The sequence below is a fragment of the Felis catus genome, chromosome B4 (genome assembly GCF_018350175.1).
Source record: "Felis catus isolate Fca126 chromosome B4, F.catus_Fca126_mat1.0, whole genome shotgun sequence".
Taxonomy (NCBI): Eukaryota; Metazoa; Chordata; class Mammalia; order Carnivora; family Felidae; genus Felis; species Felis catus.
Window position 1 is genome coordinate 28,655,231 of NC_058374.1, and position 25,153 is coordinate 28,680,383.

At 46.2% G+C, this 25,153-nt stretch overlaps 2 long non-coding RNA genes across 2 annotated transcripts in view; one reads left to right on the forward strand and one right to left on the reverse strand.

Annotated features, from left to right (window-relative positions):
- LOC109501388 overlaps positions 1-12,596 on the reverse strand; it is a 32,360-nt gene extending 19,764 nt beyond the window's left edge. The window contains exon 1 of the long non-coding RNA XR_002159410.3: positions 11,860-12,596. This is a non-coding gene — a long non-coding RNA (uncharacterized LOC109501388). The remainder of the gene's footprint in view (positions 1-11,859) is intronic.
- On the forward strand, positions 10,902-14,725 carry LOC109501391. Its single transcript, XR_002743709.2, has 3 exons — positions 10,902-11,614; positions 13,870-13,997; positions 14,561-14,725. It is a non-coding gene; the product is annotated as an uncharacterized LOC109501391 (long non-coding RNA).
- The last annotated feature ends 10,428 nt before the right edge of the window (positions 14,726-25,153 follow it).

The following is a 25,153-nucleotide window of genomic DNA, read 5'->3' on the forward strand; positions in this document are numbered from 1 at the left end:
TGCAAATGAATGCAACTAACTCATCAGCATCTATTCTAGGAATAAAAGAACTCTTAGGAAAATTTAGAGACTTAATTTCATCTACAACTCCAAACCTTCTCCCACAAATAAGTTTTCCACATTTATTAGATTTATCTGCTTTTAGTTTTCTTTATTCTATCACAATCGAAGGGTAATATAACAAGCCTTTATCACATACTTAATACGGAAATAACAGGCATTTATATATTTATCCATTCATTCATTTACTTACTTATCTATGAGGTATTTTTAGTGTACTGACCTTTATCATGAGCCAGATCATAGAAGCATGCGATTGAAAAAGCTAAGCTCCCCACTCTTTTTTATTTTTTTAGTTTATTTATTTTGAGAGAGAAGGCACGTGAGAGAGAGTGAGGAAGGTGTAGAGAGAGACGGAGAGAGAGAGAATCCCAAGCAAGCTCCACGCTGTCAGCACAGAGCCTGATGTGGGGCTCGATCCCACGAACCATGAGATCATGACCTGAGCTGAAACCAACAGTCAGACGATTAGCCGACCGAGCCACACAGGCGCCCCTAAGCTCCCCACTCTTGATAAAATCTATCTGCTAAGGAGTCAGGCACATAACATAAGTCACGGTGCTTGGCCAAGGGTGCCACACTTACAGGTTTGACAAGAGGTGTTGGAGCGCAAAGAAAGGTGAGGGCAACTGTCATGGATATTTAGGATGGCTTCTCAGATGAGGTGACATTTACTTTAGATGTGAACTGTAAAGCGCTATGCACAATTATAAAGTTATTATTATAATTTTATTCCCTTAACTACTCTCCTATAGGAACACAAAGATGGAAAATTCCTAAAGAATCTATAACTCAGCTGGGAGTCGAATATAAAAATTTGATAGTGGGGAGCCTGGGTGGCTCAGTCAGTTAAGAGTCCGACTTTGGCTCAGGTCATGATCCCACAGCTTGTGAGTTCAAGCCCCGCATCGGGCTCTGTGCTGACAGCTTGGAGCCTGGAGCCTGCTATGGATTCTGTGTCTCCCTCTCTCTCTCTGCCCCTCCCCTGCTCACACTGTCTCTCTCTCTCAAAAAATAAATAAACATTAAAAATTTTTTTAAAAATTTGATAGTGGTTATAAAGCCCATTTTAACACATTTCTTCTCCAGATTTCTCCCCAAATATCCCTATCTATAAACAGTGCTAGATTTACATAGAGAACTCTGTTTTGACAGTAGAGGACCAGGAGTTTCTGGGCAATGGAGGTGGGTACCTTCTGCTGTGCTGACTTCCACATGGAAATGCAATGCACCGGGTGCTGCATTTCCTGCTTTGATAAAAGGATGAGGAAAATCCTGACACTGTTCTTTGGGTGATTTTTATCTACAGACATCCAAATCATGCTCAGTGCCAGTGTGGTTTATCTGCATTCTTAGAATCAGACTGTACAAGCTAAAAGCTTAAGCTGTGAGTAAGAGGGAAATAAAGGAATCAGAAGAGAATTCATTAGGGAAGGCTGCCCTAGACCCCTTGGGTTTGAGCAGGACCTTTCAGGATGTAATGAACATACATTCACAGAGAAAGGCTAGCATGGACGACAGGGGCCAGACAGCATCCAGCCAGTCCTTGGGGGTTACAGAAAGCAGATTAGTTCCCTGGAACAGAAGGGCTGGCAGCCTGGGGAGTAAAGAGAACTTAGATTAAAAAGATAAGGGCAGGAAGGGGAGCAGATGGTAAATGGTCCCGTCGTTAGCTTAAGGAGTATAGGTGGACTGCTAAATTCCTACTGTCCTCAGGACTCTGCACAGACCTCATCTCTGGATTGCTTTGTCTGATCTCCACCCCTCACCTCACAACACGTACAATGTTGCACTGAAATGTTGTTTAAACATCAGTTTCTTCGCTTTCTCCACATCCCCAGCTCTTGCCTGTGAGGCAAGAGGCACTCGTTCTGTCTACTGCCTGCTCAGAGCCTAGCACGGTGCCTGTCGGTGAGTGCTGGCCACGCCTGAGGCAGGACTCGCTTAGCTGGCAAAGACTGAGGGTAGGCCCTGAACCCACACTGTTCTAGCAGTCAAGGAAACAGTGGTGATAAAGAAAGACCCTGTCCCTGATCATGTGGCGCTTACACACAGTAGGCATCATTCTACACACACATTCTACACACAGTAGGATCCATTCTAGATTCTTACTGCTGAGCATACCTGAAGAAACTGAGGAAGATTCTTTTGGATCGAGTATGGGGAGGAGCCTGCAGTTCCAGTCAGAAACTTCATCAGGGGGACGCCACCTTATTGCACGTGTGAACGTATGAGGAGCTAGATCTGGCATGATGAGAGGGAGAAGCCCTGGGGAAAGATGGCCCCTCAGATGGCCAACCAGGGCCGAACACGTTGCCAATACTAGAAAATTTACCATTATTTTCAACAGCAGCTTTTTCAGTGGAAAAGTCAGGGGAAAGTGCAAATGTGTTCGAAAGGAAGAGGAAAAGTACTGCTCCAAGTGTTTTGAGATCAAAATGCACATTGATGAGGCAAACAGGAGGGCTAGGCTCAGTATTCTCATAAGCCAGCTCCCCTGGTGCTGGCTAAATCAATCGGGAAGTCCACGGGAGGGAGACGACCTAACCTAATTGAGAAAGCACACAGACCCAAAAGATGTGAGCTCTGAATCACTCGCCCCAACTGCCCTGCTCCCCTTGTCCCCCCCACTGCTCCCACCCTCAGCAGTCCCCTGGACCCCGTGGGCCCTAGCTTCAAAGCTGGGAAGCATGAGGAGACTTGTGCTTACACTCCTTTTAACCAGGGACTTTTAGAGCTGATGGGATCATCCAGACCATGAAGGGAAGAGCTGGGGATGGCAGGAAGGAGGGCAGGAAAGGGGGATACAGGACCCACCGCATGCAATGACCTCACATGATGAATTAGCCTGTATGAGAAGCATGACAACCAATAGGAAAGCTAGTTCACTCGCCTCCTAAGAATCATACAAAAAGGGGAAAACATTGTCAGCTCTTTACTTAAGTCAAAAGAAGAGGCACATGTGTCCAACTTCCACTGCGTTGTTTATTGGAAAAATCCGCTTGTGAACATGGCCATTCAGGCTCATTATTAGATGAGGAGTGTCAGCAAATGATCGTGTGTGTATTTTCTTTTCTTTTCTTTTTTTTCAAAGTTTTTTTTTTTTTTTTTTTTTTTTTAGTTTATTTATTTTGAGCATGCACGTGAGCAGGGGAGGGGCAGAGAGAAAGAGGGAGAGAGAATCCTAAGCAGTCTCCACGCTGTCAGTGCAGAACCCGATGTGGGGGCTTGAACTCAAGAATTGTGAGATCATGACCTGAGCCGAAATCAAGAGTCGGACGCTTAACTGACCGAGCCCCCCGGGGGCCCCACGTGCATTTTCTTTATACCTGTCCCCTTCCTGACACTCAATACATAGACTGTACAGACGTTTCCGGGTAAGAGGGTATGTGGGCTTATCCTACTTGGCACAGTTAGAGTTCTAAGTTGGGTAAACTTGTTGAAGAGGCTTTCTGAACTACTTCCTCAGGTCAATAACTCTTGGTCATGAAAACACTCAGAGGAAGCACCTTGCTCTTTTCCCCGAGTTTAGCAAGATGTGACAAGACCTGCACTTAAAGTGGCAAAGAAGATAATAAACTCACTTCGATCACTTGTCCAGGCGTTAAATGAACACGGGAGCAAACAGGCAGGAGCTGGAGACACACTGCAAAACCTCCGCAGGGTGTAGAGAGCTGCTATTGGGTGAATCTAAACTCCTAATTCAGGAAAAGACTCACAGAGTTTCGTAAAGATGAATCATGTTTTTAAATTTCTACAGTTGCCCCTGGAATGCGTACCTCAGCAGATATCTGAATTATTAAACGTTTGCTTTATCAGTGTGGTTTAGTTGCAAGAGCTGATTAGGCTGAAAAACAAACCATGCGTGCAAAGGAGGCACAGAACCTTAGGAGTCCAGAAATGAATCTATGAATCCACAAGTTCTCCTGAAATTTCTGACCATGTATCAAAACTCTGAGGAATGTCTGCAACTACTTACTTTGTGGAAATGCATTCTCTCTTACAAAATGGCTAAAATCCCAACAGAGAACTGAAATCAGAGTTGGAAATCTGGCCTCTGAAGTGAGATATGCCCAGGTTGAGTGTACTTAGGAATTCTCACAAAAAGAGTTCAGTTTGCTACATATATGTGTATTTGATTCAAATCAATTGGCAACCAGCTAAAGAGACTCATAATTATAGTCTGGCATTAATAAAATCAACTAGTTCGTATAACCAAAGTGTTTTCTCACCAGCCTTTGAATACAAATTATTTCATCTGGTCATAACCCAAGTTTTAATGGCTGTTATAGGTCGTGTTCCCAGGAAGCAGTTTATTGAGTGCTCTTGGGATCACCTGGGAAGCGGGAGGGGCAAAGTCAGATTAACAGAGGGAGAAGTTGAGATGTAACGCAGTCTTGGTGAAAGCATCAGCCAACCCACGTGAGGTAGCCTTTGAGAGCTGACCCAAGTTAGGGCAAGAGGTCATTCGGTGAAGGCTGTCCCTGGAAGACAGTGTGACCTTCAGATGACCAGAAAGTCTTCTTTACATGAGGCAAAACCCACAGGCTAACAGGTAAGGACCGCCTTCTCAAAGAACTCCCCACAGCTGGAGAATAAGACCTTCATTCCTGAATAGGAATCTGTACAGTGCATCAAAGCATCACTACAGTCCACCTTTTACAACACTTGGATCTTCTTCTTCGTATAGGTTCCAAGAAAAGCTCCTCTAAGATACCAGTGGGCTTCTGTTCCTAACGGGACCTTAATGGAGGAAGGTTAGTGGAATAAATTATAGATTTGGTGCTATAGCTGATTTCAGGGTGCCTACTAATACTCATCTTCTCCTACCTGTTATCCACTAAAGATGTTCCTCACTGTCAAACAGGCATGTCTGCTGATCTTGGGGCCTTTCCTAGTGTTGAGACCAATCCCTCATTCCTGAAGGGTCTGAGCTCCTAACCATTATGCCTATCTCAAGCTGTGGTAGATTTTCTTCCAAAGTTGGAGTAGGGAAAGCATGAGGTACCTAAGCAGATCACCTAGGTTCTACATTATTCTTCCCTTCCCTGCACATAACAATATCTCCCTATCTCTTCCTTGTGATCAGGTTCAATGATCCCTTCCAATGAGTGACAAATATGAGTGACTTCTCATATTTCCTGTTGGTTCCTTGGTGCAAGGAGCTAGAATTGCCCATGGATCAGCCATACTTAAAGTTCAAAGAGGCAACCACTGTGTCTCCTGTCAGAAGTATCCCCCCCTTTAGGAACCAGGATCTCAAAATTCACAGGGCTCTATTTTGTGAGGATAAAAAGGCAAAATTCTTCAAGTAGGACACTGGGAGTGATGGTCAGAAGGACTGCTTCCACTTCGAATCCTTGGTTCCTGGACTCATGCGTTCTACCCATTGCGAACACAGTGCCATTTAAAGGTCTTTGATTTAAGGTCTACTCTGAATCCTGAAGAATGGTACTCCATCCTAAGAAGTATCACCCTTGAGCTGGCACATCAGTTAAGCTTTCAACAGGTCTGTCTATGCTATGCTCTCACTGGCTGGCAGCTTCTAGATGTATAGCATGAGATAGAACCAGTGGAGTCATGCTAAAAAATGTGTTCTTTGGTCTGATATGATATTATATCGGATTCCATGACAGTAGATTTAACACTGTTTAAGCCTTGGATAGTGGTACTAGCTGAGGCCCTGAGAGCAGGAAAATATAAACCCATATCCAGTATATGTGCCATTCATGTTCAAATGAATTGCCATTTCTTCCAGGTTGGAAGATGTCCCATGTAGGCAGTCTGCCAGAGTGTCAGTTTGGTCCTCTTAAGGGACGGGGCTATATTGGGAGCTCAGCATCACTCTCTGCTACTGGAATGTTAGCCATTTGGCAGCAGCATTAGCTGGAAAAACTTTGGTAATCGGGAGTCCAGGCTAGTGGGCCCAGGCATAGCCTCTACCCCTGCCACCATGGCTCTTCTGTCTATGGTGCCAATACTAGAAGTGGCTGATGACAGAGGCTGGGTGCCATTAACTGGTCAGTCATTTCATCTTCTTGCAGGCTTAGTGCCTCCCTCTTGGAGTTCCAACATGCAGTACAAAGATTCTCCCAGTATGCCCTTTCAGGTCCACATGTCTGCTCCAGACGTCCTGGTTGCCAATCTGCCCATTTTCTCCTTCTAGGCCCTTGTCCATCTGGTCAAGCCATTTGCTATAGCCCATGAGTCTAACCTCAGGCCACTTCTCTTTCAACACAAAGCAAATGACCAGGGACACCACCTGAAGCTCTCCATCACCACTGTTGTTCAAGACTACCCTTGACTGGGGCTAGAGTGCAGTCACTGTCTTCAGCTTGCACCCACAGACAGAGCTGGTCCACCCATGCAGCAAGCTTAAGCTCCTTCCTCTTCAGTCTACTGATCATAAAGGATCCTCCATATGGCCATAGGTGTGAACTGATGGGAAGGTGCTGGTCCAGTAACAGTGGGTGACATGAAACCCTCATGTCAGCTGGGCTGTGTGCCCTGGTCCTGCTTGTGCTTAATTCCAGAGGTACCAGTCCGGCCTTACACTGGATTGTTCCTTGGCCTACCCCATGACATGATGTGGTCATTCTGACAGAGCCCAGTTGTGATGGGCTCGTTTGGCCATATGGTCAGGGGGTGTCCCATGGCTAGGAGCTCTGTCTCTACTGGGTCCCCACAGCATGTAAGAACTATTGTGAGAAAGTATAGAATTCCCTGCTGCCAACGGTACAGCCATCCTCCAGAAGCCTGGAGGTCTGCATTGTGATTTTCCTATTGGGGCTTGCCAATAACTCCACATGGCATTTCTTCCCAGCACTGATGCCTCTAACACCAGAAGCCCGAGTAGGAGGACTGCTTGCACCACAACCCAGACCCAATGCAGAACTCTGTCCTTTTCTGGTCCTTCCTCAAAGCTGTTAACCTCTGGATGGTATTCTGGTTGGAGCAGTTTTCCCAAGGGTGGAAAATGCTGCTTCCAGAACTCGAATGCACACTTCAGGTTTTACACTTCCATCTTATGGTGGAGAAGCAAGATGGAAAACCTGGTGTCTTACTTCGGATGTGATGTCCTGGCATGCCCCTGACCGCTGCACCCATAAAAGCTGTACCACTATGGCAGGTGCCCAGCAGGATGCAGACATGAATCCAGAGGCTTATTATTAGTGATGAAACAAATTCAATAAATGGTCTCCAAATGGAGACAATAAAGTTTTTCCACTGCTACTTTCAAAACCCATGATTTTCTTATCATTTTAAAAGCTTTGTCACATGGTAAGGGTATTATATGTGCCTCTGGGCCATTTGAGCCCTATGATTTTTTTTTTTAAGTCCTACTCACGCTAATCTTTGCTTATTTTTACTCCTCAAATCCATAAATAGAGCAAGATAAAATGAACAAATAAAAAACTTAGGATGAAGTTAAAAATACAGATTGGAAAAATTAAACAGAGCCAGGTTAAAGTTAGCCGACGAAAGCACGGGGCCAAAGCTGCCGACCAGCTGCCAGATGCAGACGGCAAACTTCACCCTGGGACCTGCTGTGCTGAAGTAAAGGCAGCCAGGATTCCTCACTCTCACTAAGTCCCACCGTATCCAAAGGAAGGAGAGAGGTAACCCCTTTAACCATCTCACAAAATAACTGGACGGAGACGCTCACGGTGAGAAGAGGGATGAGGTGGGACGAGAGGGCGTGAAGACCAGTGTAAACACTATCACTTCCTTTGGTAAAAAAAAAAAAAAAAAAAAAAAAAAAAAAAAAAAAACCCAAAAAAACATAATGTCAAAATGACTTAGCCTGGGTCTCAGACGGCAGATCCTGAGACAAAGGCTTAAGTGAAAATACTTGATTGCAGAGTGTGATCCAGGGAGTTGGAGTAAGGGACATGAAGAATGAAGCAGAAAAGGATGGAAAACCAATGCAAAGACGAGTCACAGCTCCTGGCAAACGGTTGCTGGCTCTGTGTGTCCTGACTGAGTTGCAGGAAAGACATCTCGGGACGGTCCATCTTGGGGGAAGAAAGGAAAGCATTTATCCATTAGGGCTTCTGCTTCGTAGGTTTGCCCTGAAAACTTATGCCACTGTGTTTTGGGCTTAAGTCAGCACATGCGCCCCGAGTGGCTCAGAGCACCTCCAGGGCCAGTGGCAAATGTCCAGCAGAGGTGTGAGGCTGGGCAAGAGGCAAGGCCCTGTCAGGCTGCACCTACAGGAAGCTGCTCTGAGCCTGAATCAACAGCTGGAATAAAGGGCAGGGGGTGCCCAAAGGTGAGAAGTGGTACCCAAGAGGTGCACAGGGCACATTTCACGTCTAAAACTAGATGTTGCTTTTAAAGCTTCTTTTTAGAGAGAATCTTTTGATGTTTAGCACATTTCTGATCCCTCAGCAGTGACCCCCTGTAAGATTTAAGTGATATCAGCATATTTGGTCCAAGTACCATTCTGGGCATGGAGATTCGATCCACGAATAGAGGCAACCTTTAAGAAGTATGTCCTGGGATGCCTGGGATGGCTCAGTTGGCCGACTCTTGATTTTGGCTCAGGTCATAATCCTGACGTTCGTGAGACTGAGTCCTGAATCAGGCTCTGGGCCGACAGTGCGGAGCCTGCTTGGGATTCTCTCTTTCCCTCTCTCTCTGCCCCTCCTCTGCTCACGCTTTTGCTCTCAAAATAAATAAATACGCATTTTAAGAAGTATGTCCTTTGTTACCTGCTTCAAAGTATAAAGCTTTCATGAATGTGTCAAAGATTATATCTGAAAACAGATTCACTCCAAACATCTAGTCTAGCAAACGCTACCCAAGTCAATGTTCTACACAGAAAATAAAGACTTGGAGTAAAACTGTCGATATTATACATACAGGTAAGAAATCATTTTTACGTTCGCTTTCAGAGTACCTTTGAATTTCCAGAAGCAGCTTTCTTTTATGCCGGGAAAGCATGAAAGTGCAATGTTTAACATTAAGCGCAATGTTAAAACAATGTGAATTTTCACACTGTGGTCTAACATACAGGCCCTGAAAATTTTTCCTCTCTGAGACGCCAATATCGATTTTTTCCGTGGTCAAAGTAAGCTCCAACAAACAAGACAGGAACGCATTCACTCTTTCATTGTAAGCAGATTTCTATTCAAAATAATACGGACTTCTGGATCACAATCCTGTTGCTGAGGAACTTAACACCTGGCTATGAAGTCAGTCCTGGAAAATTGATAGTAGGCAAAACTTTTGAATTTTGATGTACAGCTGCTACACTCCTCTCTGAGAATACAATATAATGAAATCACAACTTAAGTTTACTTAGAGGGAGAGCTCAGCAAATGCTGTTAAAGAACTGTAATCCTTCTGGCTGGAAAAGTAACAATGAACACCCAGAATGCCTCACTTGAGCTAAGAAGGCAGCGAGCAGAGAAAAATTCCTCCCTTAGGCCATAGTCCTCTGTGATCCTGCTCCACTAACAGGAGACTTAATTAGTTAAATTAACCTAGTAAAGGTTAGATATTTAATTTTTAATTTATTAATTATTAGCAGTTAAATAAAATTTATATCCATCATGAAAAGTCTAAATGCGTATGAGAGCTTTTAAAACCTTAACAACATTGTAAATTAGGTACCACTATTTCTGGTCACAAACGGAAGCGTCTGAGGTACAGAGAGGCAAGAGACTGCCTCAAAATCACACAGCTACGATGTCATAGGGCTGCACTGGAGCTCAGACAGTCCTATGTCACCAATGCCTCTCCATCTCCGCCCTTGTTCTCTCGATAAGGTCAAAACACAAGGAACAGATTTGTCCAAGGTGTAACAAAGGAACCAGGCGGAAGGAGACAGCCTTCAAGCTGGCAAATCAATCTTGGTTAGCTCCCCCATAGCAGCTCCTTCTACCTTCCAGGGCCTGGGAGAAGTCGGGGAAAATGGTGCAGCAAAGTTACCACTACCCTTCATCCACATCAGCCAGCTTCTAAACGTTACTAGACGCTCCTTGAAAACCAGCAATCTGGGTCAGGACGCTGTGCAGGAGCCCCTTAAAGGCTCTATGCAACCCTGTCTTCCCCAGACTTGCTTCATAATGGTTATCTGTCTTGGGGGGGGGGGCAGCAACCTCACACTGATTCTGTAGAAGAGAGTTTTGAAATCACTGCACTGCGGGGATACCACAAAATAATAAATTCTAAAAGGTCATTCTGTTTCCATGTTGTACCCGTGGGACTCAGAGTGGAGGAGGGCCCACAGTTTGGCCTCACCTCCAAAACAGAAAATGCATGAATGCTGTGTCCTTAACTTTAAAAAGCCTGATTACTCATGGGTTCACCAAATACTTAGGGAACGTGGTGGGGGCAGGCACTGTGCTGGATATGTATGTAGACTGTACCCATGAACAGGCCAGTTTCAGCCTCAAGAAGCTCACAGTTGGAAAGAGACAATAAACTTTGTCCAGCTGTGCATGTCTTGAGAAGTGCGACATGCCACAGGATCGCTTAATAGGACGACCTTATGTTGGTTGTCCAGGCACCAAGGAAGTGGCATTTCACCTGAGGCCTGAAGAATGGGCAGGAGGTAAACAGGGTTAGGGGGAAATCCACGCAGAGGGACCTGTGTGGATAAAGGGCCCTTCTCCCAGGAAGCTTCTACTCACCCTTCCAGACTCAACTTAGACCTCCTTCTCTCTCTGGAGGCTCGATCAAGGAGCCCAACTATTGCACTTAACACCCAGAGTCCTGGTTAGCTGTTTCCTTGCACCCGGCCCCCCTCACAGAGCGGCCACATCTGAGGACCCCCGGGTCTTGTTTCTTCATATCCCCAGCCGGTTGCCTGCTATCCCGAAATACAGAGGCACAATAAGACGCTTGTCAAAGAAGGAAAGGGAAGAAAAGAGGAAAGTAATTCACTAATAATAACCTAGCTGTATGCACAGGTTCATTCTCCACCAAGTCTTGTTTTTTGTCATACACAAAGAGAAACAGTTATACTCAGGGCTCACAGGTCCACCTCCACTTCACACGTTAATTTAGTCTCCAAACATTTGTGTTAGGACCTGCAGCCACAATAACACAGAAGATGCAGGGTCTGTGTTCCAGGAGCTTATGATTTAGTGGTGGAAACTCAGAAATGCAGGGCTTTCTTTCTTTCACCCACTGTGAAGCACAAAAGGCAGGACGAGTTCCGATGTCAACTGTCCACGCAGGATCTGGGCCTTGCCCACTGAAGGCTGGCTTTAAAGCTGCCAGCCCAGAGTCCTGCCCACGGAGGGGCTGAGCTGGATTTCTCACTCTAGTTGCAGTAAACTTTCCTGCCCCTTCACGTGTTCCTCCCAGCAAGGCTGAGACGACCCAAACTCCGGCTGCCCGAGGAGAGGGACCGCGGGGCCGCCCGACCCTTCGTCACCGAGCGGGATCGCCGCCCTCCAGGCCGCCCACCTCCAATGCTCCGGGCGGCGCCGCCCGCGCCTCTGCAGACCCGGGACGAAAGCGGGCGTCGGGCGCTCAGGGGGAGCAGCGCGCGCCTATCCGCCGGCCCGCCCCCACCCCCGCACGACGTCACCCGGATCACGTGAGTGACCGCCCCCCGCCCCCGCCGGCTCAGCTGCTCTGCCCGGGAGCGGGGGGAGTCGGGGACGGGCGGCGCGTCTGCTCGGCCCCTCCCCGACCCCTCCCCCGGAGCCGAGGCGAGGCGTTAAGCAGGGGGCTCCGGTGAAATTGGAACCAGTGTTCTAAATTAAGGGGAGCAGATGTCCCTGTTTTGCTCGGGAGGCCTGGGTGGCCTGCTGTTCAGACAGAAATCGTTGAGGCACTGACCTTCCGGGGCCGCTGTCAATCTCCGCGTGCAGATGGCCAGCCCGAAGCCCTGCCCGCTCCTCTGCATTGGAAATGCGGCAGCAGGGGGATCCGGGCAGCTTGAGAGAAAAGTCTGCGTGGGGGGGGGGGGGGGGGACGGGGGAGGAGGCCCGGGGGAGACAGAGGGCAGGAGAAAAAGGCCTGCTCCGCGCACAATGGAGCCCCCGTGGCGGCCCCTCGGAGGACAATGCGGTCCCCCGGGACCCGCGGTTGGCTGCGCCAGGCCGGCCGGCCCGCGCTCCAGCTGCCTCTTCAGAACAAGGCCGTGCAAATGTGCCCACTTGATTCTAAATCCTCTTAGGCGCTATCCATGTGAACGAGGGAAGGGGTGGCCTTAACAATCCTTTACAATCGGAGGCCTGGGAACCCCGGTGCTCGGCAAAATGTCTGCACCACGCATGCAAATGGAGTCCATCGCTTGGAGAGATCGGCAGAAAATCTCTCTGCCCGGTAGTCGGTGAACAAAACCAACCGCCTGCAGTAAACACTCATAATCTGCCCCTTCGATGTCACGCAGGGTCCTGAAAATTTTTCAGGGTGTTTCCCCCAGAAGAGACTTAAATGTTCAGAAAAGCCAGCTAAGCTGCGCAAAGTCATTAGTCACCCAGGTATTTACACTGTTTTTCCTATTTCCTTTCTCTCTTGGCCTCTGTGGTCAGTAGTATAAAATTCCTAGGAACTCCCACCTAAACACCAGCTTCCTGTTTATGCTCTCAGTGGCTTTAATGTTTAGCTGTTAAAAGCAGTTGACCAAAGCTCTATGCAAAGATCAGCAAAGGTTTGCAGGTGAATGGGGGTGGGGGGGTGGGGGGGAAGAAACCCCAAAGGAGTAGGTCAAAGGTCCAGGTTCATTTTTAATCACTCGTGTCAAAATCACAGGAGAAAAAAAGATAAAATTAAAGTGTAACTTAATGCCTACGATCTTGGTTCATTTCATTTGGCCCCTGTGTCTACAGCATGAACCTATAAAATATGATACGCTAGTCTAAAGGATGAACATTTTCATTTCTAGCCGTCAAAAAAGCCTTTTTCTCAATGTGGCATGAAATTCTTTTGTTTTAGAAGGTTACAGTTCACACATAGGCATAATCTGTGTGCTCCTGTATGTGCCTTACACCTCGCCATGGCTGTTCTTGATGTTGCTGTGCAAAATGCTGCACTTAGGTAGCTATTTGAATTACAGCCTCCCTGACCTGGGAAAGAACCCTAGAGGGCACCTCACCTAGCTCTTGCCTGTTACAGAATTCCGTGCACAATTCCCAGGGAGTGATTAGCTATTTTGTGATAGAATCTCTGTAGAACTCCCTTCCTTAGAAGATAGCATCTCTCAGGGGCGCCTGGGTGGCTCAGTCGGTTGGGCGTCTGACTTAGGCTCAGGTCATGATTTCACTGTTCGTGAGTTTGAGCCCGGCATCAGGCTCCATGCCGACAGCTCAGAGCCTGGAGCCTGCTTCGGATTCTGTGTCTCCCTTTCTGTCTGTTCCCCCCTGCTTGCACTCTGTCTCTCTTGTCTCTCAAAAATAAATAAAGATTAAAAACATTAAAAAAAAAGAATATAGCATCTTTCCTTGACAATTTTTTTTTAATAAACTTTTCCCATATATAAAACTGGAGTCTGTCTTCGTAGAGACTAACAGAGTCATGCAGAATAAATCTAGTCTCTCTTCCACATGATGCTACCCTTCAAATATTTGGAGGCAAGGCTCATGTCCCCTCAATCTTCTCCCAGAGAAAACATCTCCAGATCCTTTAGTAGTTTCCCCTGTGGGTCTGAGTCTCCTGCACTGTCTGTTTCAAGTTATCTAGTAATGCTCCGGTTAATCTAAGTCCCTTTGAAGCTGAAGATAGGGCTTCAATTCATGCTGCAATTCGGCGCATGGGAGGAGTATGGCTCAAAACCCAACAGGGAGAATCGGTCCGACCGTGTCCCAAGTTGTTCCAACAAAAATAAATTTTGGTTTTCCATGTTAGTCTTTTTTGACTGTGTGTCAGTAATGCCAGACTCCGTGATGAAGCCGAGGCACGAAGGAGAAAGCCGTATTGTGTGCCAGCACTGGGCCCTACACGTTCTGCATCTTACCTTCACGAAAACACTCTGAGTAAGTACTACCATCACTCCTCTTTTACAGAATCAGGGCTGAAATAATCCGCCCAAGATCACACAGCTAATAAATAGTAGAGTGAGGTCTCTGACCTGTGACTTGTAGACAAAGCTGCTGCCCTAGGGTCTTGTGGTCAAAACTGAGATCCTGCGTGTTTTCTTCAGCATGCTCTTATGACATACAGCTTTAAGTCAAGGTCAGTTTGTATGCATCATCTTTATACAGCTACAAAAAATTCTGAAATACAAGAACTTTAGGCGGGAAAAAAAGGTTCTTTCTGGAAGCAAATGAAACAGAAATTCCAAGGTAATGCCCAAAGTCATCCCAAACATGCTTTTATTCCAGCGGTATTACTTAACAGCAAAGTGTTATATTACCCTTGAATTTCCTGCCTTAGGCTAAGAGTAGGCCAAGCCCTTGGCGCTAAATTGTTCCCTGTATTTGGACTATAGCACAACCAATGCCATTGCCCCTTACTCACGCCTGCTCTCCAGCATGTCAGTTAGTCAAGAAAGAGGGAAGAATATGTTTCCCGTGCACACACTGTAATTTTTTTCCAGGGTGGCTCAGCCTGCCAGAGCAAAAGTAAAACCACAGAGAGAAGATTTAGATCAGCCTCTTGATCGCCCTGCTGCTATTTTACAGTTTGAGGAGGGGTGGAACATCAAGCACTTGAAACTGTCATCTACACATTCCTTCTCAGAATAAAGCAGCATTAGCATGTACACTGCCGAATTATTTTCTACCCCAAAATTTTGGAAACTCTTTCCCTCCGGGAAAATACTCTACAGAAGGCACACTGAATTAACGGAGTTATTTCTAAGGACGGCTCTTACAGTCTGCAGTGAACTGTCATGTGCTGACATCCGGCCAGGTGGACTCTGAGCCTTAGCAGACATGTTGCTTAGCCGTTTAGATGTTTCTAATTTGTTTTTGATTATAAATAGTGCTTGAGACACCTTTTCCTTACTGCCTCATCTGAAGGACCCTCCACAATCACTGTCACATGAATCTGTGTCTTTTCTTCATAGTATTTACAGCAATCTAATGCTGTTCTTGCTTACATGTTTGTTACTGTTCTACCTTATCTAGATCACACTGTGCATAAGACAAGTACCTTCGTCTGTCTTGTTTATTACCAAGCATATATTTTTTTGAATAAATACATCTTCGGGGTGCCTGGGTGGCTCCGTCCGTTAGGCATCCAACTTTGGCTCAGGTCATGATCTCGCCATTCATGAGTTCGAGCCCCGCATCGGGCTCTGGGCTGAGAGCCTGGAGCCTGCTTCAGGTTTTGTTTTCTTCTCTCTCCACCCCTCCCCCACTCACCATCTGTCTCTCTCTCTCTCAAAAATAAGTAAACATTAAAAAAATTTTTTAGGGGCGCCTGGGTGGCTTGACCGGTTAAGCGTCCGACTTCGGCTCAGGTCATGATCTCACAGTCCGTGAGTTCAAGCCCCGCGTAGGGCTCTGTGCTGACAGCTCAGAGCCTGAAGCGTATTTCAGATTCTGTGTCTCCCTCTCTCTCTGCCCCTCCCCTGTTCATGCTCTGTCTCTCTCTGTCTCAAAAGTAAATAAACGTTAAAAAAAATATATAAAAAATTTTTTAAATAAATACATTGTGTGTGTGTGTGTGTGTGTGTGTGTGTGTATGTGTGTAGTTCTTGTACAATTCTTTTCTTAAATCCTTGGAGTAGTCAAATTCCAACAGAAAGTAGATCATAGTTACCAAGGGCAGGGGCAGGAGAATGGAGAGTTAGTGTTTAATGGATACAGAGTTTCAATTGGGGAAGACAAAAAAAATTTGCAGAGGATGTACGACAATGTGAATGTACTTAATGCCACTGAACTGTGTACTTAGAAATGGTTAAAATCATAAATATTAGAATGCGTATCTTTAAAAAAATTTTTTTATGTTTATTCATTTTTGAAAGAGAGAGAGCACAAGCAGGGGTGGGACAGAGAGAGATGGGGACACAGAATCTGAAGCACGCTCCAGACTCTGAGCTGTCAGTACAGAGCCCGACTTGAACTCATGAACCATGAGATCATGACCTGAGCCGAAGTCAGAAACTCAACCGACTGAACCACCCAGGCGCCCCTAGAATGCATATCTTTTAACACAATAAAAATAGATTCTTTGAATTGGAAATCTTGGGCTAAGAGTGAGTATATATATTTTATAAGTTTTTAATGTTTATTTAGTTTTGACAGAGAGAGAGCACGAACAAGGAAGGGGCAGAGAAAGAGGGAGACACAGAATCTGAAGCAGGCTCCAGGCTCAGAGCTGTCAGCATAGAGCCCGACATTGGGCTCTAACCCACAGCTGTGAGATCATTACCTGAGCTGAAGTTGGACGCTTAACCGACTGAGCCACCCAGGCGCCACATTAGTGTATATATTTTAAACTGGGGTATGTATTACTAAACTTCTCTCCAGAAATTATGCCAATTTCCATTCCGACCACTAGTGCTTAAGAATAGTCATTTCTCAGCACATGACCAATGCTGTTTTCTTTTTATTCTTTGTATTTGATGAGTAAACACACACACACACACACACACACACACACACACACACACAATTTATTATTGTTTTATTTGTGTAACCATACTTATTATTAAGGGTTTAGTATATTTTCATACATTTGGTATTTCTTCTTTTGTGAAAAGCCTATGTGTATCCTTTCTCATTTTTACTGGGCTGTTTCCTTTGATTTATAGGAGTTCCTGTACAGTAAAGATAATAACTCTTAGTCTGTTATACAGTTTGCAATTAATTTTTCCCAGTTCACTCTTTCTCTGTAAATGTTATTTGTGAATTTTTGGTACGTGAAATTTAAAATTATATGCTGAATCAATATCATCTTGGGGTGAAAAAAAACCCTTCCTCAGTCCAAGGATATAAAAATATCCATCCGTGTTTTTATGCCATACATTTGTGGCTTCGTTTTTTATACTTAGATATTTGCTGCATCCATGTGTTGATGGCAAGAGGCAAGATAAAGATCCGGCAAAATTGTTATTTAACTCATCAGTTATTTTATCATCATTTATTACATAATCCATGTTTTCGCTCAGTAATTTCAAATGACTTCTTTCTGTTGTAACAAATAACCGTAGTCTTAGATCTGTTTCATTGCTCTGCCTGTTCCACAGACCACGCTTTTTTATTTACAGTAAGTTACCAGTATATTTAGACGGTACCTATTGCCATGAATCCTAGATTAGGGACCAACCTCTGTGTTTGGGAATTAATCCATTACTGGAAAAATTTTAAATTATGTATAAATATGAATTGGAATGGTACAGTCTGATAGAGAATTTCCTCTGCTGGGAGACAGCAAGGAAGAGAGAGTGTGCTCTCAGCAGACACTTAGAAGAACCAGTGATAGGAAGGAAAAGGCTTGGCTGGGATGCTTGGCACAGAGCCAGGGTCTGCCCTTACATCCCACTCATGTTCCCCAGCTAGATTAACTTACTTACCTGTGTGGCAGACAGAAAGCTGGTGGGCTTTGCCCTCTTGCTATTGAGTCCTATCTCTACCACTTCCTAGGTCTGTGGTCTTAGAGAAATCCCCTAAATGGTTTGTTTATTCCAAGGCTAACGCTAGTTACCTAACATGATAGGTAGAAAGCTTGAGCGATATACTTCAATGCACTCTAGAAGTGATAGCCTCTACGTATTTATTACCATTATTATTATTGCTACTACTACTACTACTACAGGGGAGGGATGCTTTCCCTCCACGCCTTCATGCTTCTCCCTATTCACCTGAATCCTGGCCTCGCTCCTTCCTCGCGAGACATCCTTCTCATCTTCACGAGAGCTGCTAATAGAACTCGGGCCGCCATCATCTGAAGATGCACACTCAGGCCGTCTCTCTTCCGCTTGACCTCACTGCTGGCGTCATCAGTTAGGTCAGGGTGTGCTCTACAGACATTCTTAATTTGCTAGTCCCGCGATTCATTTTTTTGGTGGGGATTGGGGCGGTTAAGAGGTCTGTTTGGCCTGAAGTCTAAACCACAGATCCTGCTTAACCAGTGAGCACTCTGCTGGGGGCAGTTGGGAGATAACCGTCAAGTGGTATTTTGATTGCCATTCTGTCATTATCCTCGTGTGCTGTTACACACTTACCCCTTGTGTGTCATTACACACCCACCTCGTGGGACAAGGAGAGGCTGACAGAGACCTGGGGGCATTCCTAGTTCTCCAGCGACAATACGACCTTGGTCATCAAAGCTTCACCTTTCTGACCTCTAACCCCTGACAATTACCGGTCCCTTGTATGGGTCAATCACTCCCATGAGGAGGATACTCTGCACGGTACACATAGTTAGAGCTCAGGAAACATTAGTTATTATCACTGCTATTACTGTCAGCAGTGTCTCTATGGAAGGCAGGTACATGGCATCTTCTGTGAAACAAGGTACCTCCACGTCCAGTCTCCTTCTTCATACCCTTGGCCTTTGCTCACCTCCAGACCCTCTGTGCTCCGGGCCTGGGACTCCCTACCTGGCTCTCTCTTCACTGTCGACTCTCTGGATCCAGCCTACCCTCCACCTCAGCCCCTGCCTTTCCTTCTCAGGTTTGCCTGTGCCCTTCACATTCTGTCTCCATTTCTCAGGGTGGTGTTTTACCAAGCAACCTGCCAGTGTGGACGAAAGAAAGCCTAGTGAGGCTTCAAGCGTCCTGGAGCAGAGCAGGAGGGAAGATGAGAGCTGCAAGACCAGCAAGGAGTTCTGGGAAGGACAAGCAGGCTGTCAACCATGGGCCAGGGAGCCCTGGCCACCGTACAGCCTTCTCTTGTTACAGGAAGGTGGGGGCAAGATCATCCTCCAGTGTCCATTCATTCATTTGAGGACTGTTTGTCCAATGCCTGTGCCACATGCTGGGAATCAGGTGGGCAAAACGGACATGATTCTTATCCTCGAGGAACTTCCAGTCCAATGTGGGGGACAGACTAGAAAACAAGTGACTAGAACCACCCAGTGTGGCAGGTGCTGTCCAGGCACAACAGGGCACTGAGATCAATGCCAAGGGCTGGTGTGGAGGTCCCTGCGGACCTGACTCAGGGAAGGCCTCTCTGAATCCCTAACGCAACTTTCAGCATGAACTTATTTTCTCATCCCAGAAGTATCTGGAAAGATTTCTACCAGCTCTTCCATTTGCGAGTATTCTAGTGACGAAAGGAAAAAAAAAACAATCACAAGGTAGTGAGCTAGGGAAACCTAAAAAGTAGGATGCCAGTGTTCCCAGTCATTTTCCCCTCTTTGTGTGCCCTTTGACACCTTTTACTTGATTGCTTTTAGGCCTGGATTAATTTTTTCTGGCCAGAGGCCCATGCTAATTTGCATGGCTATTCTATATACGGGTCAGATCCGCAAAGACAGCAGGCCAGCCTGAATTCACAAACAGAGTCACATCCATCAAGTGGCCCAGAGCTCAATATAGTCACCATAGAAGAATGGAGGGTAATGAGAAATCCTACCACAGCCTGAAATCGTGACTCACCAGGGTTGCCCTGTGGTCAAGCTCATGGGTAAACCACTCCATCATCCTTATGTTCTGCTTGTCAAACACTTGTGGGATTCCATTTTGGGCTTTAGACATGTAATTACGGTTCCCATTGTTTCCAAAGCCAGAATTAAGCCTCAGATTATATAATTAATCGTGAGTTAGGTGGAGTGCCTACTTTCATTTTAGACTCTCATCTATGATGTTAATACAAATCCTTGTTTTGTTCAGTAATACCATATATGCCTGAGCCACGCTAGTTGATAAAATACACATTAGTGTTGTCATATTTAGCTGTTCTTAAGAATAGGTAACTGGAAGGCTTACTTACAACTGGAGTTAAAATCCATTATGGGAAACTCCGTTCTTTCTCTGTCTTTGTTGACAGAATCAACAATTCTTTCGGTAACCAGAAGTGTGTGTTCATTTCTTCCCATATTCATTCATTCGATCAATCAACACATACTATTTTAGGTCTATTATGAGGGAGGGAGCTGTGCTAAGTACAAAGTAAGAGGATAAGGTCTCTGGCCCCAAGATTGGACAACTGAGGTGGTGCCCACCTTGGGGTGAGCAGTGGCAGTTTGTATCTGAGTCTATTGTCGTCTGCGCCTGCCCACCCCACCCCAGACGCATCTGAGATTCTGATTTGCTAGGTCCTGAGTGAGGTCCTGGCATGCGGAGTTTGAAAAAACTTCTAGGGTAATTCTGATTACACCCTTGGATTATGAAGCATGGCTCCAGTGATCTCCCCAGAATCCGATAGAACTCCTCTCCTTTTGTGTTCTTCACCCAAACCAGAGAGTTATCCAAAGGCGGCCAATGCCTGACTTGGACCACAAGAAAATCATGCCCATGGCTGTGAGAATCTGCCCATTCCTGAAGGGTTGTTTCCAGTCACAGGGGCAGGCCTACTCTGGCCCCCAACCAACTCTGGCCATACGCCTCTCTGCTGTACTTGATCCTGGGCTGTTTTGGGCCCCCTGTGCTGAACTTTCCTGGGCACCCGACCTCTATACTTGGCTGTAAAATCCTGTCTTCTGGTGCTGACTTTGCAGTTACACCTCTCATGCCTGTCCAATTGCCCTCATTAGTCAAATGGAGACCCAGGGCACCCAGGCCACGGAGGGCAGACTCTTGGGCACCTGGACTGAGCAATTGCTTTCCTGGGGGCTGAGGTGTATGGAGCTGACCAAGCAGTCAGAAAAGAAGCCCTCAGGAAAGTGTTAAATCCCAAAGGGGCAGTTGGGCAGGAGGACTCAGCCACACAGAGGCTAGACAGGGAGGAAGAACTCAGCATGACACCCCCCAAGAAAAAGCGGGCTCTGGCAACAGGGACAGCTCGAATGTGGGTGGGGTGGGAGGGGACACGTTCTTTTTATCAAGTGCCCACAGGTGTGGGAGGGGTGTGAGAGGACAGATAGAGGCCTGACCGGAAAGCAGGCCTCAGAAAGGACACAGCCCCACCTGCCACTGCAGAGGAGAGGCTTCCTCTCCTCCCCGGCTGCCTTCTTCCCCCTGCTCCCAGCCCAGGCCCTTCCCGCTCTGCCTATCCAGGACTAAGCAGGACTAAGCTCTGGTGACCCATAGACAGCCACAGACATCGCAAAGATACCGTCTTTAGTGATGGGCAATAGCGTTTATCAGGCAAAGGCCATTGCCAGCTGGTGAATTCTGGTTTGTCTTAATCTCTGTTGTCATGTCTGATCTGATATGGATATGATATTCTGCCTGGTGGGGCTGACATTGGGGACAAGTCGGAGACAGTATATTCCACGCACTGTAATTACGTTTAAATTTTGCACGTGGAACATTTGGCCCAACCCACCCTGGTTCAGGTGCCCTAAATCTCTTGAACTGATAAATAGAGTCAATTCATAACGCCTCACTTAAACTAATGAGCTTTATAAGTACCGACAAAACCAAGAACATGAATTTGCTAGTTTTATTTTTCCTAGTTGTGGCTCTTTACCATATCTTGACTTTAACTTTTTGTTGTGTGTCATGTGTTTGTTCATTCAGCTTTTAGCAAAGCCCTGTTAATGTGGGGCCACCTGGCCCCAAACTACACCTCCTGTTCCATCTCCCATGCATCCCTGTCATGTCCCCCCCCCCCCCACCGCTCACACCCGCCGTCTTGCACACTCGACGTGTAAGCAAACAGACACAGTCTCTGTCCATGGCGTTGCTCAGTCAGGTGAGGGTGACAGCTATGCATCAATTGTCCCAAGGTGATGAAGGCTTTAGTAGCATTTGGCCCGGGTCTTGAAGGACACAGAGCAGGTCATCAAGGACGGTTCTGCAGAGGCAACAGGTGCCAAGGGACCGGGGAATGGTGTGGTCTGGAGAGGGCATGCCCCCGCGACAGGGGGTACGCGGTAAGAGGGCAGCTGGAGAGGAGTGCTTTGGGCTGGTCCTGATCAGGACATTCTTGCCATTCTGCCCTCCAGATTAATGGGACCAGATTTCCAGTTCACATGTGTCCAGCCACCCTCATGGCTTCCTGCTGAAACAGAAAACTCCGACCGTTGTTCTTGGGAGACAGGGAGGGAGTTGGTTTAGGGTGTTTATTTCTCTTCCTTTTGACGTTAAAGCAAACCACATTTAACTGCTGCCCGCGTCCCTGTTCAGGTGCGCGGCAGTCCCGGCAGCACCTGGGTCCCATCCCTGGCATGGCCCGGCCGCGACAGAGACTGATGGCGGAGGCCTCAGGAAGCTCTGCAGCCCAGGGCTAAAAATAGGTGAGCAAAGAAGCACAGACTCAGGGATAAATGCTCTTACCAGGCCCCAGGAAAGCCAGCTGTATCAAGTTCAGGCTTCCTCCTGGCCAAGCCACAGGGTCGTGAGAGACTTCCCATCTTGGCTTCTGGAGCTGGGAAAGGGGAGGAGGAAGTGGAGAGGCAGGATGTGGTGGTGGGGCTGTGCTGCCTGGAGAGCCAGAGCTCAGAGCAGAAATCCTCCTAAGGACTCTCTGAATGGTGCTAGTCAGTTTAAACACACACACACACACACACACACACACACACAAGCACAAATGCACAAAGCCCCCCCCCCCCCAAATCTCTTTGCTTTAGTCCCTTGTGGAAACTGGGATTTGGGATAGTTCTTATGTGGGTGGCCAGCTCATGGTTTTCAAGGTCTTCTGAGTATGTGTAGCCACCAGCAAAACCATGAAAAACATGATATTTGTCCTGATAAGGCCAGATGTGCCTCACGTTTATGGTCATGAATGAGGGACAAAACTCTGAGCAACAACTTATCAGGGGTGACTCGCAAAGAACCCGGCTGAATCAGGATGTGTGACTATAGCATGAGTCCCTTTTCTGACCCTTCATGCCAACCTGTCTGCTGAAGGTTGGGACAGTTTCCTTTCAGGGGACTTGGGTCCGAGGGGTTGGGAATGTGATAGGTTTCAATCCCGATTCAACATGTTCTAGGACAGAAAAAATACTTCCTCTTCGTTTTCGACGTCGTTCCAGAAGAAAATAGGAAAAAAAAAAACACGCCCAGGAAGATGTAACATCACTGTCACCAGTAGATCCCCAGGGAACCACTTTAGTGGGCTTCCATTAGCAGGTGGATGCACTGTTTTCCATGTGTATTAAACATGAGAAGCTTTGAGCACATTTCTGGTGAGTCACACTGAGGGGGATGACTATTTTTTTTAGACTCTGACAAAGATCGTGACCAAAATATCTAATGCAGCTATCATCAACATTTTGGGACTGGCACATTTAGAAATATTGAAAGGCTCTACCCTTTACCTTTTTATTTTTATTTTTTAAATTTACCTTAAGCAATGCACTTTATTTTCTTTTTTCTCCTAGCTTTTTTGAGATGTAATTGACAAACTTCTACCCATTTAAATCCTCCTGCAAGTTAGGGAAAAAAAAAAAGATCCTCTCAAAGAGGCTGCTCCCTAACTCTTTCCTGACTCTCAGAAGAGTCTTTCTTGAAAATATATTTTCCCGGGGTGCCTGGGCGGCTCAGTCAGTTAAGTGTCTGACTCTCGATTTCCTCTCAGGTCATGATCTCATGATTTGTGAGTTCGATCCCTGCGTTGCGCTCTGCATCGGCAGTGTGGAGCCTGCTTGAGATTCTCTCTCTCTCTCTCTCTCTCTCTCTCTCTCTCTCTCTCTCTCCCTTCCCCTGCTCTCTCTCTCTAAAAATAAATAACATTTAAAAAAAGAAAACATTTAAAACATTTAAAAAAAGAAAATATATCCTCCTATATGTCTGTAAGATAGGATTGACACAAGAAAGGATGTGTGAGGGCATTAGTATTTCCTGAATGACTACTGGATTCCAGGTCAATGAATGGCCAGTGAATCAGAATTCTAAATGGGCAGGGCTCCTCCATCAGACTAGCACAGGAAGCCTGGAGGCAGGGTAGCATATGGTTAAGACTGTCACCTGAAGCCACACTGCCCAGGTTCACATTCTAGTTCTGCCTCCTCCAGGCAATGTGACTTTGGGCAGTTGTCTAAGTTCTTTGCAACTCAGTTTCTTCTTCCCTAACATGGAGGAAGTGAGTTTCTACTCCACGAGTTTGTGTGGATTTAATGAGCTGACGTACAAGCACTTGGCACAGTGTCTGGCATACAGTAAGTGTTCAATACATGCTCCTTCTCCTCCAGTGATTATCATTTGCCACCGATAGATCTGTAAACACCTTTTATTAGCTGAACGGTGACTCATTTGGAAAGATTAGCCTGGCACAGGATGGTAACTGCTGCATAAGAACTATGACTTCTTTCAACACACGCGTGCGCACACACACACACACACACACACACATATATATACATTCGTTGTTGTTGTTGTCAAGGCACAAAATACCCAATATAACTAGTAGCTTGCCTTTTGGTATCATAGAAACGTGTTTCTCCCGGCACTGTTGCATTCGCAGAGCTAAAGCCTCCCAAGTAGGAAAAAACCTCCACTCCCAGAGGGTAGTTAACTCACCGTTTGGATCAGGCCATTACTTGATCCTTCTCCCTTTTATTTCAAAGACACTTTTTGCAGTTACTCAATTTACTTCTAAAGACCTGAAGTGTTATGGAATAAATCTGCTTACGGTGATGGATGGGCATTTTGACAACCCACAGCGTTGCTTCTAAAGCATTTTTATTACCACTTGATAGCACCAAACAGTGAAATAGCACAGGACACCAATCAACGAGGTGTATGTTCCTCCCTGCTTGCAGACAGATCAGGTGACCTGTTTAAAACGGCCCGGCAAACTGGTGACAGGCAAATTGGGATGCCACGGAGCCACCCTCTTTTACACGGAGTTAAAATGAGGGAGCTGGTCATCTTCTGCCCATATGTCTTTAATTAGAAACAAAGGAAGTCAGGACTTTTTATCCACTTGAGAAAAACAGTGAAACTTTACAGCTAAATCGAAAATCCCTGTCAGCAAAAGTCTGTGCGATTGAGCTGCTGGAGGGTCCACACAGGGGTAAACATTTGCAACCTGGCTGTCCTGTCCAGTAAGGAGTAACAGTCACCAGAGAACATGAAGAGCAGGGTAAGGAGTAATAACATGGCCCTGAAGCACTCGGGACAGTCATTGTCCTTTGGGTCTGTTCTCCTGAGGAGAAAATGACACCCCATGTTTTTTCCAATCCGGATGCA